Source organism: Manis javanica, chromosome 8, assembly GCF_040802235.1.
Source record: "Manis javanica isolate MJ-LG chromosome 8, MJ_LKY, whole genome shotgun sequence".
Classification (NCBI taxonomy): Eukaryota; Metazoa; Chordata; class Mammalia; order Pholidota; family Manidae; genus Manis; species Manis javanica.
The window spans coordinates 116,793,027-116,804,337 of NC_133163.1; the positions used below are offsets into that span (position 1 = coordinate 116,793,027).

At 46.3% G+C, this 11,311-nt stretch overlaps 1 long non-coding RNA gene across 1 annotated transcript; it reads left to right on the plus strand.

Moving 5' to 3' along the window:
• The first annotated feature begins 4,132 nt into the window (after nt 1-4,132).
• LOC108401197 (uncharacterized) lies at nt 4,133-10,212 on the plus strand. The gene is made up of 4 exons (XR_012120754.1): nt 4,133-4,284; nt 6,054-6,182; nt 6,289-6,437; nt 7,698-10,212. It is a non-coding gene; the product is annotated as an uncharacterized lncRNA (long non-coding RNA).
• Nucleotides 10,213-11,311: the final 1,099 nt, after the last annotated feature.

Here is an 11,311-nt window from a genome sequence, read left to right on the forward strand (position 1 = left end):
CCTTTAAGACTTTCAAAAAGCACTCACTTTCCTTTTGTCCCAGGGGTGCTGGCTGTGGAAACCCACTCATGGTTTTTACTGTTCCTTTTCCCTAGTATCCAGCACACCATGCACTGTGTGTCTGCATTCCCGGTGTGGATAGCTAGGGCTGGGTATTTAGCAGTCCTGGACTCCCTCTCCCTCCCCGCTCTGACTCCTCTCCTCCAGCCGGAAGCTGGGGGGAGGGGCGCTCAGGTCCCGCCTGGCCGTGGCTTGTATCTTACCCCCTTTGCCAGGTGCTGGGTTCTCGCAGGTGTAGATGTAGCCTGACTGTTATACTGTATCTTCTGGTCTCTCCTTTAGGAATAGTTGTTTTTGTTGTATTTTCAAAAATATGTATGGTTTTGGGAGGAGATTTCTGCTGCCCTACTCACACCGCCATCTTCCTTTACTCCCTGAGATATAATTTTAACTTAATCACTCAAAAATTTTAACTTACCTTACTGTTTAACCTCATCATCTACATTCAGTCATTTGCCAATGTTCTGTCATTTCTCCCAAAATAGGTCTCATACCAGTTCCCCTCTTTTTCATTCTCTATACTCATCTGAGTCAAATTTTTGTTACATCTCACTTGGGAAAACTTTAGCTTTCCAATCCACTGTAATCCGTCCCTCATGTTGCCCCCAGAACTTTCTAATGCAATGTTCTGACCAAGTCGTTATCTGTCTTAAGAAATTCAGATTCCTCATTTTCTGGATCATTTGCAGCTTTATGTTTAACATTCCTATGATCTAATGCCTCAGACTAATTTGTTTTTCCAAAGATTTATTCTCATTGTTTCCAATTCTTGAACATCCTTACCATGGCTGCCTGCTAAAATCTAACCCTTCCTTCAAAGTTCAGCTCAAATATCTCCTTTTAAAAAGCCTTCTTTGATCTGCCCTGGTTTCGAGTTAATTTTGTCCTTCTTGCTGTTTTATGGGTTCTGCCTCTTATAATAATTTTGTTCCTATGTGTCTCCCTTTCCTTGTTTTGAACTTGAGGGCATGGGTCATACTTCATTCTCCTCTGGTTTCCCTGCAGTGCCTTGCACACACTGATGTTTTAATTTTAATATAGCAAATACATTTTGTCTTCTAGCTAGTTAAGAGAGAAAAGAAGAAATCAGAAGGAAGCAGAAATGGGTGGTGGTGGAGAATAGAAATGGGATAGGAGTGAGGGAGAGAAGATGGTAGTACATTAGGAAGATAGCTGGTAAAACTATAGGAAGTGTTCTGATAAAACTCAGGCGGTGAAAATCACAGTTTGCCAATTCACAAATTAATGATATATAAATTAAGCTGGGTCTTGATGACCTCATTGTGATCGGGAAGGACGGCTACTGAAAGTTACCAAGGATACAAGTGGAAAAGCGTTCTTCAAAGATCCAGCAGCCATGACCATGAGCTAAGCGTCTGGACTTGTCCTCTGACACACAAGCACCTGCCCCAAATGAATCCTGGTGAACATTCAGCAAGAAATAATCACCTCATTTGCTCTTGAGACGCTAGAGATAGAATGGGACCCCAAACCAGCACCCCTTCTCATGGAGCTTACACTTGTGGATTTGTTTAAATTAAGCAGCACCTCAGGCTGAGCCTGACATGTGCTCCTAGTGGCCTGCCAATGGGACCTCTTGGAGTAGGCTGACCTGCCCTGACCGGACTCAGGGAAAGTTTTGCTTCCTAAAGTTCTTGAGCTATCCATCAACAGTGGGTATCTGACTGAAGTACTTCTAATGGAGAAAGGCCCTGGAAAAAAAAAATGAATCCCAAGACCAGGAGAAGGAAATGGGTGTCAGAATAAGAAATCAGAAGCCAGGAGGGTCTGAGAAACAGCGAGCAAATCTTTGGTGATTCAGAAGTATAGTCCTGACAGCCAAGACCACAAGACTCCACCCCACACCGGAGGATTTTGGTGTTAAATTGAATCACATTTGGCACTCCAGGACCTTAACAGTTGTGTTAGAATCTCAGAATCTCTCTGCCTCTGACTCCCTTTCATGGGGTAGGAAGACCCTCGGCAACAGCTGCCTTGAAGTCCAGCGGCTCCCCCAGAACCAAGTCATTCACCTTGTCTCCAGTTGTGCCAGTCCACTACTGGGGCTCCGTACTTTTCTTTGGAAGCTCCCTCTCCCTGCAATATTTTCCCTTCACCCCATGTCTGCTGAAATTCATATGCACATCATTTTGAAGCAGTACTTGACCAAGAACAAAAAGAAAGTGAATTGATCATGTAGAATTTTACCGTACTGTAAAGGGCCATTGGCCTTCAAGAAATTTATCCTTGGCTAATTTACTCTTTGGTTTCCTTCGCTGACTGTTTCAAACTTCTCCCACTCTTTCTGCCAAATGTAAATAGAATGGACAATGGCAAAAATAGTGGAAAGGACATAGGCTTTGGAATCAGAACTTAGCACTGGTCTCTAGGCCTGAAACTCCTAGGTGCTATGTTTGGTAGCCAAGACATTTTACTGCTCTGAGCCTTAGTTGCTTCATCTGTTAAATTAGGATAACATGTGATGGATGTTAACTAGACTTACTGTGGTGATCATTTCATAGTACATACAAATATCAAATCATTATGTTGGACACCTGAAATGAGAACAATGGTATATGTCAGTTACACATCAGAAAAATTGGGATACTAATCCTTTATAAGGATTGTTACCCACATTCAATGAGAATGTACATGTAAATTAGTATATGGGAAGAGTGACTGATGTTACCTGAGACTGGAGTGAACAGGAAATAAAAATGTGAGGACTACAAAGCATTAAACAAGGTTGAATCCAAAAGTCTATTTGTAAGGTTCTAGGTTAGTTGCACTGAGATACAAAAGAAACATTACTTCTATTTTTAATGAAGATACAATTTGTCTAATAAGGATTAAATTATTATTTGATTTTGACAATGTTGAGCCATTCACAACACTTCTGTTTACAAAGCCCTGTAGGTCAGTGCAGATTGTTACTTTTATAGTTGTAGATTTTGATAAGACCACAATATTATAATAATAAAGAAGAAATACAATTTTACTCACAACTGCATTGCACTAAACAGCTGTTTTTCCTTCCCAAGACTTTTTCACTGGCTACCTAATGTTTAGTTCAAGGACGATAGGTACACGAACATCTTTCCATGCCACATAAGAGCTGCAATTATTCCTGCTTTACAGAAGAGGAAACAAATTTGAAATGTCAGAGACAAGAGAAAGGACAAGAAAAGAAAATCAATCCGGATCACTTAGACCATTAACTTCATTTTGGGTCATTAGTACCTCAGTAACGGAAAGGTAAACTTAAAGAGTAGGATAGGAGTGATAGAGAAGCTTGCTCAAATTCTTAGATGGATCGTTATTAGGAGTCAATCCATTACATTTACTGTGGGCCCTGGGCCTTTCCTTCCCTTTTCCCTTTTCCATTCATCTCCCTTTTTCCCTTCCTCTTTTCTTATCGTGGCTGGATCCTCTCATTCTTCCACCCAAGGCTGGATCACACCTTCCTTCTCATGTAAAAATCATTTATTCGAGGAATATTTATTAAGCACCGACCACAACACATACCTAACAATTGCTAGGTGCCCGCAGCACAACACAGAGTTTACATGATTCACACAAATCCCAGTACTGTTTTTTTGTTTTTGTTTTGCCTCTCCTGGGATTCTCACCTTTGAGTAAATGCCACAATTTCACTCCTTTAGAACGTTTGAGGCTCGATCGCCTAAACGCAGCGCAGCCCTGAGCCACCCAGGGGCGCCTGTCCAAGACCCAGGCCAACCTAAACTCCCAGCTCCAAACTCCCGGAAGAGGATTGATGGTCAGAAACGACCTTCCCGGCCTTCCCGGGGTGTCCCTAGAACCAGCTTCCGCCCACTCAGTACAAACGTAGAGAAGCATCGTGGCTGAGGCCTCGTCAAAACTCAGAGGAGGCACCCCACGTCTGCTTTCCCAAAGAGCCACTTCAATTTATTTATCTTCGAGGCCGAGACTTTTTTTCAGCCAATCAGCTTGCGGAAACGCCTCCGGCCTGACCAATGGGAGGAGCCCGTCGTACGAAAGGCCGCCCACTGGGGCGAGAGCGGCGCGGTATTTGAATCCTGGAACGAGGCGACCACGCGAAGATCCCCAGCGGTGCAGCCGGGATCGCAGCCCTAACGGCGCCGCGGAAGCCTGTGCCCTCCCTCCCCAGTCCGCGTCCGGCCCTGGGCCGGGCTTGCGCTCTCGCCTGCCCCGTTCCTCATGGCGCTGCTCCGACGCCCGGCGGTGAGTGGGCCGCCGACCCCCAGCACGGGACAGGGGCTTCGGCCACGCGGCCCCCCGACCGCCTCTCGCCCTCTTTCTCGCTGAGCTGCCACGTGCCACGTGGGCCTGCCGGGCCCCGGGGCCTAGCGCTCCGCGAGCGGTCCCGAGGGCTCGCTGTTAGAGAGCCGCCTAAATTCAGGTTCCTGGCGTTTCCTGCCTCTGCTCTCAACTCCTTGGCGGCCAGGGGATCCGTGGTGGGGATGCGGAGGAGAGGGGCCTGGGAGAAACCCCGCAGCCAGTAAAGTGTGCTCACTGACCAACAACCGCCGTGGCTGCTTTTCACATGTTTCACATTTTACTTTGTACAATTTTTCCCAATTATTTCTGCACACGAAGTCTTCCAGGCTAAATTCATTGATATGTAGATTTGTCTTAAAAAAATAATAACTTCTTAACTCCAGTGTAATAGAGATTTTGCACGTAATTTGGAGCAATACGGCAGATGGAAAGAGAAGAGTCCAAATTCGTTTACTTCATCTTTGCAAAACTCAAACTGTTAATTGGCTTTTTTGGGTATTTTTTCTGTGGGCTTGAATTGTATCTGGATCTACTTTTCCTTTGCTGAAAACATAGAGGGGCCTGACACATCTGAGTTCCATCCACCTGGCTATGACGCTTGTTAGAAACTGGCAATTTTCCCCAATAAATCTAAGATGGATTGAAACTTAGATTACCAGGCTTCAACTCATAAACAATAAATTTTCAAACGCTTTTCAGAATTGGCAATGGCTCCTGGAAAAATTGAACAGTGTGACTTTTGAGACACCTAAATTGAATACATTCAGTATTTAATTCCTATCTTTGTGTGGCTCGAAGTCAAACTGACAAATAATTTTTGTCCAGTCTATTCCATAAAGTTCTTTCATAGCTGAATTCTTTCCATTCAGGGAAGGCTTGACTTTTGCTTTGCTCCTCTGTCTATTTTGGTCGGTTCGTTCAACACCTTGCTGGGAGACTTTTTTAGGATTACAACCCCCAGTTCCCTGGGATGGGGCATGATGTTTGTCCTCGTGAAATGTTTAGCAATTCTATAATAAAGTGAAAATTTTTGTTTTTCCAGCATTTCTGTTTTCAAGTGCATTCTGTCTAAAGCAAGCTAAGGTCAGCTAACTGTATTTCACGTAATTCCAACATTTTCTGAATTTGAGAGTAAAACTATTTTACTCATGAAAGTCATTTCCTTTCTAAGTACCCTTAATATAAGAGAGAGTCCATGCTGTGCAACCTTATTTTAAAAGGCTATGTATCTAAAGACCATTTCTATAGGCGCACTTCTCATCTCTAGCATGGCCTAAGAGTCAAAGGCAGTTTGGGTTTCAAACATCTGGTTTTTAAACAGACCAATTACAACTTTCTAATATTGTATCTTAATTGTGCTTGCTACTAAGCTCTGTAAAGGAAGTTTTTTAATAGACACACAAGTGTCTCTAACAAGTGTCTCTAACAAGTCTCTAACAAGTGACATGGGTGCTATATATGAAATAATCACAAATCTGTGAAGCTCTTAGTGGGATTATTTATTTTATAGATGAGGTGGATATATGATTTGCCTGATTTAGAGTGGTGTTATCAATCACAAATAGCATTTTTAGACTTCCTAAAATGTAGTTTTTCCCCTTGTACATAGGTCTCAGCTTATTCACCTTTTCCAAGTTAATTCTGACTTTGGTTATCTGGTTTTAGCAAAGTATTGAAAATTGTCTCAATTCTTCACTAATATTTTTTTTGAGGTGCCCACTGATTTGGAGAATATCTACACAGGAGTGAATTCAAAAGCAAAGAGTCATGTGACTATCAGACGGCCAGTTTTGGAAGAAATTGGAAATCAAGTCACAACCAGAGCCACACAAGGAGCTAAGGTAACAAAGCTGAAGACTGTACGTGTGCACGCTGGGCTGGTTGTGTGTAGTACTGGGGGCGACGCTGGCTCTCTTGCCCCTGGTTCACATTTCTTTTTCTCTGTAGAAAGCTCAGAACACCAAAGTACCTTTTCTCTGTAGAAAGGTCAGAACACCGAAGTACCTGCGCAGCCCACCAAAACAACAAATGCGAGCCAACCACAGAAACCTACCGCTTCTGTGAAACCAGTACAGGTGGAAATGTTGGCTCCAAAGGTAGGAAGGTCTAAATTTACAATCAAACTCAGGGAAGTAACCTGTTTTTAGCTTGACTGCAAGTGTGCCTTTGTCATGACGGTGACTTTTGAAGAAGCGTCGCAGCTACAGCCCTCCTTTGAAGCAAGAGTGTGGGAAACAAATGAACATGCACATCTTTTTCCTGATGGTTCCTTGATGTTATGATCATGAATCACAAAGTTAATTACTTTAATACCCAAATAAATTTAATGGTCTCAGAGTGAAATTTGGTAGGTTTGATTAAAATAATCCGCTGTAAGAATAAACTTGCCCGTGTCCTGAGCTCAAGTGTAGACCCCAGGTGGGGCAATGACAATACTCAGACTGGATCCTAGGTTTAATTCTGGCGAGTCTGGCCTTCCATCTGCAAACTGATCTATGTTCACACCACACAAGGATTGAGGTGTCCTTAACCTCTCGTTCTCTGCTGGCTTTGCGAGCTTGCTGGGCTCCGAAGGAAGGGGCATGGAATGCCCATGATGTAATTATTAATGACAGCGAGGGGTGGGCTTCCATCCATTAGAGGATGAGGCTGTGTGGAGGGAGCCTCTCTGGCCCCTTCAATCCTCCAGTCCCTTCAATACTGACAAATCTGCCTCCTGCCTGGAGCTGGCAGCTGCCCCCTGAGTGGAGGGGGGCCCAGGCTGGCAGGGGGCCAGGCCTTCCTGAATGAATGATGAAAACTCCCCAAGCCTGGGATTTGGGGGTTATCAGTCCCTGTATCCTCCTGTCCCATCAGGACTCTTTAAAAACACCATTCTCATTAGCTTTCAAATTACATGGACGTTAGGGGGTGTGTGATGTGGGGGGTAGAGCAAAGTTGGCGCCAACTCTTGGGCACTGAGGGGTACTCATTTCCAGGGAGCTTGCTTATAACTCCCTGGGGACATGCTCCCTGCACAGCAGCAGGACAGATGGCCTCAGCTCTGTGAGTCACTGAAGAGCATCAGGGGATTCTTTAGCTGGGAAGCTCCTTTGGGGTTACCCAGCCCGCTGCTGCCACTTGGGCTTTGGCAGATGTTCTCGCCCATTTTCAATTATAGCTGCATTAGATGCTTTTCAATGTGCCACCCAAGACCCCCTCAGGCACCCCTTCTTCCAGGTCCTTCCACTTGTTTCATTCCAGCACAAGCTAACTGCACCCCAAAGTGCAGGGGTGTCAGACACTCCATGGGGTGAACCTTTGACCAAGAAGAGACTGGGGTTGGCAGGTCAATTCTTTTCTCTTCCTCTTCGCAGATGAACTGCCCGAAGCTTCACGCAGTGTCTTTCAGGAAGGTCCCGTGAGATCCAGCATCAGTGGGTGCTCAGGGTGGCAGCTCAGCAAAGTGCTCTCCATGCCCCCCCTCCTCGGAGGCCTCACTCCCCTCTTCCCTCCCTCCAGCCCCCCCCGGCACTGCTCTCCCTCAGGAAGTGTCAGCGCAGAGGCTTCTGCCTCACACTGCTCCTTAGGGAACCTGGGCGTAGAGAGCACCTTGCAAGGATGCTCAACGAATGAAAGAGGTAGCAGTGGGGCCACTCAGAGTGAGGAGACCCAGGGCCCGGGCGCCATCTCTGCGGTCTCCAAGGTGACAGATGACCCAGGCACCTGGACAAGGTTCCCTGGAGAGCCTCTGATCTCATCGGATTCTCTCATTTTGCTGCCGAAGCCACTGAAACCTGAAGTCACACAGCAAGCTGGAAACAGCCAGGACCAGCAGCCAGTCTCCTCACTCCCAGTCCAGCACTCTCTCTCTTTCAAGTCCATTTCAGAACTTGTGAAGACTTCTCCTTTCCCAAAACATCTTCCTGCACTGGCCTGCCCTCAGGAGGCTTTGAAGGCCCTGCGAGACTGCAGCCACCACCTGCAGGCATGACACACAGAGCCTCGAATTCAGAAGCTGGGACCTGGGAGGACAGACAAAAGGGACATGGGACAGAAGGGGCAGGAATTCTGGGAGGAAGGCAGCCAGGGCACCTGATTTAGGGACCTCTGTGTGTGGGAAACGGATGACGCACGGTTAGAAGGCTGCGCAGATCCCAGGGAAGAGGTGGGGACAGGCCTGGGGGCAGAGGGAGGAGCCACAGAAGGAGATGGAGGCGGGCCTTCCCTGTCTGCTGATGAGGCCTGTAGGGCAGCCTTTTCAGACTGAGGCTGCCCCCTAGGAAGCTGGGAAGGTGACAAGTCACACTGGGGGAAAGACACAGAAGGAGGTAGTTGCCTCAAATTGCTTTCAATAAGATTCCTGTGGTTGTGACTGCTAGAAACAGCTGGGGACAGGTTGATGACAGAAAAGGGATTCTATATTGTAAGGGGGCATCTTAAGGAGTCTAAGCCCAAGGATGCTGCTGGGCCTTGGGGAAGAGACAAGAAGCAGAGCCTGGACTTAGAGGACCCAGAAAGTCACCTCCTGCCACCTGCTTCTGGCCTCTCCTTCTCCCTGAAGACTGGCTTTGCAGGCATCCTGGGGCACATGGCGGGGAATGGCCTCAGCCAGCAGCTCCCAGGGTTACCGCTCCTCCATCTAAGAGAGAAGCAAAATGAGCCTGGACTCTTCCAGGCCCAATTTTAAGTTTGCAGGGAGGGTTCTGGTCAGCCCAGCGTGGGGCCCTGCTCAGGCACACAGCCATGCCTCCTCCCTCTCTGACCAGAAGGCAAGTGGAGAAGCGGACAGTTGGCTGCCCTGGGCTTGCACGCCTGAACAAAAACCCCAACACAGGAGGTTCTGCGCCCTTTCCCCAGTCCTTGATGGAGGAGGCCACTCTCTTCTACATGTGGGAGTGAATTCAAGCCTTGTCCAGAAGCTGCCTCCCCGCTGCGGCCCAGAGCTGAACTGGTCTCAGGCTGTCCCTTCCCGTGCCATCTGCTGCTGAGAGCTGGGAGAGCTGAGAGGGTCCCAAGGCCTACCCCTGTCCTAATGTCACATCCACAGCACTTAAGTGAACACTAGTGATGCTTCAGTTTGACTTTAGAGGCACTTTTTGTGCAGGTCAGTGAGCCTCAATTCCTAAGGGCCTGCTTTCTGACCCTGTGGAGGCCAAGGCTGATGTAGGCTTCTAAAACTAGAGCTTACACGATGTTCTCTGCTTCAGAAATCCACGGGTTCAAGGCCAAAAAAGCATTCAGGGTTCTTTTCTTTCACTAGCAACAGCTTACGTTGATAGTATAAGCACTGTGTGCTATGCGTGGTCTCAAGGCTTTGTGCATATGATCTCATTTAACCCTCACATTAGCACTAAAAGGTAGGAATAGCTTTTGCCTCGCTTACAAATGAGAAAACTCAGGCACAGAGAGGCCAAGTCACCCACCCAAGACCACACAGCCTGTCTCGTAGTCATAAGTGACCAGAGCAGTCTGCCTCTGGGGCCTCATTCTTCAGAAACCATCACACTATCTGCCTGAACAGACAGGCTGTGCAGACTTGAGGGAGGTTTTTCTATGGCCACAGTGAACAATGAGTAATATCTACCTTTCAAAATTGTTTAAGAATTGTTAACCTTGAACTCTGTGTTGGACTTTGAAATACATTCCTTGTTGGGGTATCACAGACACCCAGAGCCGTTAGTCTTTAGAAAATCTTGGCCAGGAGGCGTCTTTGTAGGCTTGGTCCTTTAAAAGTGGGAGAGCCGTTCCCTTGGGTGGCCAGCCTTGCTGCTGAAAGTGAGGACTCTGAAGAGAGAAACCTTGGGTGGGATCTGACCCTATCTGGGTGATTCAGGGCTGTGCGATCCTGAAGCCCCCCAAGCTCTTAGAGTCGGTTTCTTTGCCTGTAAAATGGGTGCTAGAAGCCGGATAGCTCATGACCATTGTCCTGGTGGCAAGAGATCTTGTTTTCCAGGTGGGAGCTCTGGGAAGGCAATGCTTACTCCAGGGGAAGCACTAAGGCTTGAAGTTCAGCACGAATGTGGGAGCATCTGAAGGAGAACTCCCTGGGTCCCCTGAAGCCCCAAGTTCAGTGTTCTGGTCCACATCCAAGAGACCCCAGATGCGTTGAGCCTATGGACTCCCGAAGCAGAGAACACATAAATTTTGGTTTCAAAAACCCACCTCAGCCTTTTCCACCACGGGCTCAGGAGCAGGTCCTTAGGAATTCTTTTGAGGCCCCCTGACCTGCATGAAAAATTAAGCTCAAACTCAAGTAAACTTCACTGGTCTCAGGTCTTACTGCAGGATAAACATGATAGCTTCAAGTCACATAATGTTTTTAAAAATCAGCTTTATTGAGCTATCATTTACACACAATGAAATTTTTTTATTTTAAGTACAAGTCAGAGTTTTGACAAATGTATATTCCCATGTAACCACCACCACAGTCATGATACAGAATAATTCTATCACCTCAAAAAATTTCCCCAAAAGCTTCTTTGCAGTCTCTCCCTTCTACCACCCCTAACCCCTGACAGCCACTGATATTTATGTCATCACTGTTTTTTCTTAAATGTCATAAATATCCATCATCTGGCTTTTTCTGCCTGAATTCTTCCATTTCGCATGATGCTTTTGAGATTCATTCATGTTGTATATATCAAGATTTCAGTTCTTTTTATTACCAAGTAGAATTCTACTACCTGGATGTACCCCAGTTCATTAATTCAGGCACCAGTTGAAGATTTGAGTTGTTTCCAGTTTGGGGCTATTATAATAAAGCTGCTAGGAACATTCATGTACAAGTCCTTGCGTGGACAAATGTTTCATTTCTCTTAGGTAAATAGCACTTAGGTAAATGGGCCTGCTGGGTCACATGGCAAGTACATATTTAACTTCATTAGAAACTGCAAACTGTTTTCCAAAGTAGCCGAACCATTTCAAGTGATCTTTGATCTTAAAAACCTGAGATGCTCTGCCTTGCAGAAGGGGTCAAGAAAGATTACCT